Below are 7500 nucleotides of genomic sequence, written 5' to 3' on the forward strand. Positions count from 1 at the left end.
CCGCCTCACCCTCCAGGCGATCCCAATTCATTCCGGGCTGACAGTCTCATTGGCAGACGTCGGGCATCACCTAGCGGCCACTGTTACTCTGAAAATGGAGGCCTCAACAGAGGAAGGAAGCTCAGGCCGCCTGCGCACAGCCTGGGGCAACTGTGTCTTCTCCACCGCCCCCGCCCCCACCTCCAAGCTCCCCCCTTCCTTGTTGCCTAGGAAATCGCCACTTTGACGACTGGGCCTGAGTGACCTTTGATCAGGCAGCATCAATCAATGAATCAATCAATCAATCAATGTAAATACAATACAATACGATACAATACAATTGTACGGGCGCGGTGGCTCACGCCTGTCATCCCAGCACTTTGGGAGGCCGAGGCTGGCAGATCACCTGAGGTCGGCAGTTCGAGACAAGACTGACCCACATGGAGAAACCCCGTCTCTACTGAAAATACAAAATTAGCCGGGCGTGGTGGCACATGCCTGTAATCCCAGCTACTCGGGAAGGGAAACGGAGGCAGGAGAATTGCTTGAACCTGGGAGGCGGAGGTCGCAGTGAGGCGAGATGGCGCCATTGCGCTCCAGTCTGAGCAACAAGAGCGGAAGTGCGTCTCCAAAAAAAAAAAAAAAAAAACCAAGAAAACAAACCAAAAAGCAAGCAAGCAAGCAAGCAAGCAAGCAAGCAAGCAAACAAACAAACAAAAAAAACACCTTTCTCTGTGAAACTGCTTTTGTCGTGTGTGTATTCGTCTCGCAGAGTTAAACCTTTCTTTTTACTCAGCAGGTTGGAAGGGTTTTTTGGTTGAATCTCTCTGTGTACATTTCGGAGACCCTTGTGTCGTATGGTGAAAAAATCTTATGTTTTCAGATAAAAACGAGAGAGAAGGTCTTCATGAAACAGCTTTGTGACGTGTGGATTCATCATACCGAGTTAAAACTGCCTTTGGATTCAGCAGTTTGGAAGCAGAATGGACATTTGGGAGCCCATTGGGGCCTGTTGTGAAAAACCGAGTATCCCCACCAGAGAAATAGAAAGAAGCTCTCTATGATACTGCTTTGTGATGTGTGGATTCATGGCACCGAATTACAACTAATTTTTGATTGAGGAGGTTTGAAGCACTCTTTCTGTAGAATCCGCGAGTATACCTTTGGGAGCCCACTGAGGCCTAGTGTGAAAAACCGAATATCCCCAAATAAAAACTAGAAAGAAGCTGTCTCTGAAACTGCTTTGTCGTGTGTGGATTCATCTCACAGAGTGAAACCTTTCTTTTGATATACCAGGTTGGAAGCGGCCCTTTTGTAGAATCTGCAAAAGGACATTTGGGAGCTATTCGAGGCCTAGGGTGAAAACCAGGAAACTGTAGATAAAAACTAACAAGAAGCTATCTGTAAAACTGCTTTTTAGCGATGTGTAGATTCCTCTTACTGAGTTAAACCTTTCTGTTGATTCAGCAGATTGGAAGCATTTTGTTGTTGTTGCTGTTGTTGTTGTTGTTGTTGTTGTTGTTGTTGTTGTTGTTGTAGTAGTATTTTTTTCTTAATATTTTTATTTTTTTTAAGACAGACTCTCACTCTGTCCCCCAGGCTGGAGTGCAGTGACACCATCTCGGCTCACTGCAACCTCTGCCTTCCAGTTGAAGGGATTCTCCTGCCTCAGCCTCCCAAGTAGTTGGGATTACAGGCACCCGCTACCAAGCCCGGCAAATTTTTTGTGTTCTTGGTAGAGATGGGGTTTCACCGTTTTGGCCAGGCTGGTCTCGAACTCCTGACCTCAGGTGATCCACCCGCCTCTGCCTCCCAAAATGCTGGGATGACAGGCGTGAGCCGCTGCACGCGGCCGATTGGAAGCAGTTCTTTGCAGAATCTTCGAAGGGACATTTGGGAGCCCTTTGTGGCTCCTGGTGAAAGTGAACATCCCCAGAGGAAAAGGAGAAAAACTGCTGCTGGTGAAACTGCTTTTTGACGTGTGGATTCACCTCGAACGGATAATTCTTTTGAACCAGGAGGTTGGAAACACGCTTTCCGTAGAATCTGTGAGGGGACATTTGGAAACCCATTGAGGCCTACGTTGGAAAACAGACTATCCACAGATTAAAACCAGAGAGAGGCTATCTGTCACATTGATTTGTGATGCGTAGATTGATCTCTTAGCGATACACCATTCTTTGGATTCATCAGGTTAGAAACACTTTTTTTGGGCAGTCTCTCTGAATGGATTTTTGGGAGTCCCTTTAGGCCTATGGTGAATCACCGAATATTCCCAGATGAAAAATAGAAAGAATGTATTTGAGAAACTGCTTTGCGATGTGTGGACTCATCCTAAAGAGTTACACCTTTCTTTTGATTAGGCAGGTTGGAGACACTCTCTTTGTAGAGATTCCAAAGGGACATCTGGGAGCCCTTGAGGCCTACGGTGAAAAACTGAATATCCCCAGACAAAGACCAGAGAGAATATGTCATTGAAACGGCTTCGTGATGTCTGGGAGCTCTCTCTCTCTCTCTCTCTCTCTCTCCCCCCCCCCCGCTTGTCTCTCTCCCTGTGTCCCTGTGTCTGTCTTCTGTCTTACTCTCTTTCTCTGCCTGTCCTTCTGTCTGTTGGTCTCTCTCTCTCTCTCTCTCTCTCTCTCTCTCTCTCTCTTCCCCCCCGTCTGTTTCTCTCTCTCTCTCTCTGTCTGTCTGTCTCTCTCTCTCTCTCTCTCTCTCTCTCTCTCTCTCTGTTTCTCACTGTCTCTCTCTGTCCGTCTCAAAAAAAAAAAAAAAAAAGGATAGATACATGCATGCATGCATGCATACATACATACATACATGCATACATGCATACGTACAATTAAAAATTTGAAATAAAATAAAAGGAATAACTAGGCCCGGCGCGGTGGCTCAAGCCTGTCATCCCAGCACTTTGGGACGCCGAGGGTGGTGGATCGCTGGATCACGAGGTGGTCAGACCAGCAGGGCCAGTATGGTGAAACCCCGTCCGTCTCTAGTCAAAATACCAAAAATTAGCCGGGCATGGTCGTGCGCGTCTGTAATCTCAGCTACTCGGGAGGCCGAGCTGAGGCAGGAGAATCACTTGAACCTGGGAGGCGGAGGTTGCAGTGAGCCGAGATCGCGCCACTGTACACCAGCCTGGGCGAGAGAGGGAGACAACCTCTCAAACAATTAAAAATAAAAGTAAAAATGAAAGTAAAATTAAAAATTAAAAAAAAAAAAGAAAAGGAAAATGAAATAATTAAAAAGTGAGTTTCCGGGAAAAGAGGGAAGAAGAAAAAAAAAGAAAAAAGAAAACAGTCCCACAGTGACATAAACACATGCCTCTCGCCTTTCGAGGCGTCAGTGATGCTACGAATGATGCGCAATTTTTTTTTTTAACTTCCTTTTATTTTATTATCATTTATTGTTTGACACGAGCCTCGGAGGCCCTCCCTCCCTCCCTCCCTCCGTCCCACTCCCTCCCTCCGTCCCACTCCCTCGTTGCCCACACAACTTCAGGAGACAGACCCTGGCTGGGCCAGATTGTTCTTCTCTTTGAGCAGTTGTTTCCCTGACTTTCTTCGTGTCTTTAACCCGTGTGGACTCTTCTGCTCGGATTTCAGAGATGGCAGCTCCACTTCAGGCCTTGTTGTTAGTGGGGGCTTTCCTGATTCTCCCCACATGTAGTGAAAGCAGGTAGATTCGCCTCGCCTCGCCTCGCCTCGCCTCGCCTCGCCTCGCCTCGCCGCCTCCTCCTCCTCTCTCTCTCTCTCTCTCTCTCTCTCTCTCTCTCTCTCGATTGCTCGCTCGCTCGCTCGCGCTCGCGCGCTCTCTCTCTCTCTCTCTCTCTGCTGCTTTCTTGCTTTTTCTTTCTGTCTCTTTCTCTCTTTCTGTCGTGCTTTCTTGCTGTCTTGTTATCTTGCTTTCTTGCTTTGTCTTTCTTCCTGTCTTTCCTCTTTCTTTTTTTTTTCTTTCTTCTCTCGCCTTTCTTTCTCGCTGTCTTTCTCCCTCTCTCTCTCTCTTTCTTCTTTCTTTCTGTCTTTCTTTCTTTCTCTCTCTCTTTCTCTCTCTCTCTTTCTTTCTTTCTTTCTTTCTTTCTTTCTTTCTTTCATTTTTTTTTCTCTCTCTCTCCCCCAGCCTCTGAAAGTGCTGGGATCACAGGCGTCAGCCACCGCGCCTGGCCTATTTGCTTATGTTATGTTACCTTATTTTTTATTTATTCATTTTTATCTGTTTATTCATGTGTATGCATATAAATTTTTTTCTATTTTAATGTAGTTTTATATGTTATACCTATATACAAATGTAAGTACTTATATTGATATTTGTCTTCTCTTCTCTTCTCTTTTCTTCCTTTCTCTCCTTTAGGTTTTCCTTCCTTTCTTTCTTTCTCTGTTTCCTTCTTTATGTTTTCCTGCCTGCCTGCCCGCCCGCCCGCCCGCCCTCCCTCCCTCCCTCCCTCCCTCCCTCCCTCCTTCTCTGTCTGGATTCAGGAAGAGCCTACGCATTCTGTGTCTCCCTGTGTCCTCAACGACCCGCGACCGAGTCCTTGCTTGTTGTTTCTCCCACCGAGATGCCTCTCCGAACATCCACACGCCGTGGGTTGTCTTCTGACTGTGTCGCGGTCCATGCAGAGACAGGGTTTGGGGACCGTTTCTGTGGGGTTGGGGTACAGGGGCTGCGTTTTCGGCCTCGGGATAGCGTCTCTCGACTCACGGTTTCGGTTTTGCGGTCCGCGGGCCGGCCTGCCATCCGGATCTGTCTTGGTGACGTTCGCGACGGTTGTCGGACTCCATCTGGCGGCCGCTTTTATATCGTTCCCTTGGCTTCCGGAGCTGCGGTGGCAGCTGCCGAGGGAGGGGACCGTCCCCGCTGTGAGCTAGGCAGAGCTCCGGAAAGACCGCGGTCGTCAGCCGGGCTGTCCCGGTCGCGCCAGAGCTCTGGCGCGTCACTTGTGAGTCAGAGCTCAGGCGTGCAGGCTTATGTGGGGAGAGGTTGTCGCTGCGCTTTCGGGCCAGAGCCGGGTGTGGGGCTGCCGGGGTTGGTCGACCAGCACGCCGCGGCTCCCGAGGCCTGACCCGCGACCCGCGGGGACCCACCGGGCTTGGGGCGGGAGGCTGGGGACACCCTTCCCGGCCCGGTCGCGGGCCCGCGCGCATCCTGGCCGTCTGAGGCAGCGGCCGAATTTTTTCTCCAAGTCCCCGTGGGGAGCCGGGGACCGTCCTGCCTCGTCCCCCGGGTGCCGGGGAGCGGTCCCTCTGCCGTGACCTGTTGTTTGCAAGTCCCCGTGGGGAGTCGGAGAGCGCTCCCTGAGCGCGCGTGCGGCCCGAGAGGTCACACCTGGCCGGCCTTCGGTCCCTCGTGTGTCCCGGTCGTACGAGGGGACGGCCGAAAACGCTTCCGAGTCTCGCTCTGGAGACTCGGGCCGGCCCCTGCGTGGCACGGGTGGCCGGGAGGACGTCCCTGGCCCGGCGCTGCTCCGGCGTGTGTCCTGGGGTCGACCAGAGGGCCCTGGGTGCTCCGTGTCTGGCTGCGATGGTGGCGATTTTGGGGACAGATGCCCGTGTCGCGGGTTCCCTGGGCCGGCGGCGTGGTCGGTGACTCGACCTCCTGTCTCCTGGGGAGGTATATGTTTCACTCCGAGCCGGCATTTTGGGCCACCGGGTTATTGCTGACACGCTGTCCTCTGGCGACCTGTCGCTGGAGAGGTTGGGTCTCTTGGATGCGTCGCGGGTCTTCGGCCTCCCGGTGACCCGGCTAGCCGGCCCTGCTCGTGCTTGAGCCGCCTGCTGGGGCCCGTGTGCCCGGTCTCTCATGCATCCGAGCGTCCCAGCTCCCGGTGCCGCCTTGGGTCCGGGTCTCTGACCCACCTGGGGGCGGCGGGGAAGGTGGCGCGGGCTTACCGTGCCACCGTGCGCTCCCCGCTGCGGGCACCTGGGGCGGCCGTGACAACCCCACTCCCGCTGGCTCCGTGCCGTGCGTGTCAGGCATTCCTCGTCTCTGCCGGGTTGTCTGCCGCCCCTGTCCTGGGGCTGGGGATGGCCAGGCTGATCTGCTCGCTGGCCTCTGGGGAGGCTGTGGCTGGCCGGCCGACCCTGCTCCGGGGATGCTTTCCCTGATCGATGTGGTGATGTCACGCTCTCCCGGGCCGGGACCGAGCCGCGACGGGCGAGGGGCGGGCATTCGTGGTGAATGAGACCCGTTCTTCTCGTCCCGCCCGCGGGGTTTCCCCCGTCTCCCATCCCCGCCTGTGGGCGGTGCGTTGGGAGGCACTGGGGTGCGGAACCCGGCCCGACCTCGCTGTCCCGACCCCGCCGCCTGCCTCGTGGCGTCCGGCGTGGGTCGGCGGGGGTCCTCTGACGCAGCAGGCACCCCTCGCTTTCGCCTCTTGTGGTCGTCGCCTCGTGGGCCGCCCCCCTCCGCGGCGGTGGGGGTGCTGTCCCGCTGGCCCGCCGTGCTGCCCTCTCGGGTATTGCACGAGCGCTGGCTCCGCCTGGGCCTTTGCGGTGCTCCTGGAGCGCCCCGGGCTGTCTCTCAGGTGCCCGAGGCCGAGCGGTGGTGTGTCGCTCCCGCCCCCAGCGCCCCCTCCTCCGGTCGCCGCCGTGGTGTCCGCGCGTGGGTCCTGAGGGAGCGCGTTGGCTGTGCGGGTCGAGGCGGTTGAGTGAGACGCGCCCCTCCCACGCGGGGAAGGGCGCCGCCTGGTCTGGCGAGCGCACGTCCCGTGCTCCCCTCTGGCGGGTGAGCGCGGGCCGTGTGAGCGGTTGCGGTGGGCTCGGGCCGGCCACGCGTGCGCCGGCCGGCCGCCGAGGGGCTGCCGTTCTGCCTCCGATCGGTCGTGTGTGGGTTAACTGGAGGCGCCTTGCCTCACAGAAAGGAGGTGGGTGGACGGCGGGGGGCCTTGGGGGCTGTGCGCACGCGCGCCGGCCGGGCCCCTGCCCTGACCGCAAACGCTCAAGGTTGCCGCAGGTTTCTTCTCGCGCCGCAGGCCCCCTCCCTTCCCCAGGCGTCCCTGAGTGCCTCTGCGGGCCCGACGAGGGGCGACTGGCGGGTGGGGAGCGTGACCCACCCTCGGTGAGAAAGCCTTCTCTAGCGATCCGAGAGGTGTGCCTTGGGGTACCGGATCCCCCGGCCCGCCGCCTCTCTCTGTGTTGTGGTAGCGCTGCCGTAGCGACTCGCCTGCAGAGAACCCTCCTCCTCCGCTGTCCCCGCCTCGACGGGATGAGGTGGGGGGACAGTGAGGGTTCCGCCGGACCCCGCGGTGGGGGCCGAGCGCGCGGCTCGTCGTCTACTGTGGCCCGCGCCTCCCCCTTCCGAGTTGGGGGAGGATCCCGCTGGGCCGGGCCCGACGTCCTAGCGGATGGGAAGGCTGCTGCGAGCGGCGGGTGCGCGTGGCACTCCGTCTGGCGCGCGACGCCGCTCCCCGCTGTGAGCCGGCTCTCCGCCCGCTCCCGTGCCGAGCCGCGACCGCTGCCGATGACCGCGTTCGCGTGGCGCGGGGTGTGGGGCCGCCTGGTCCTTGGGGAGCGAGCCGTCCCC

This window comes from Macaca fascicularis, chromosome 10, assembly GCF_037993035.2.
Source record: "Macaca fascicularis isolate 582-1 chromosome 10, T2T-MFA8v1.1".
Classification (NCBI taxonomy): Eukaryota; Metazoa; Chordata; class Mammalia; order Primates; family Cercopithecidae; genus Macaca; species Macaca fascicularis.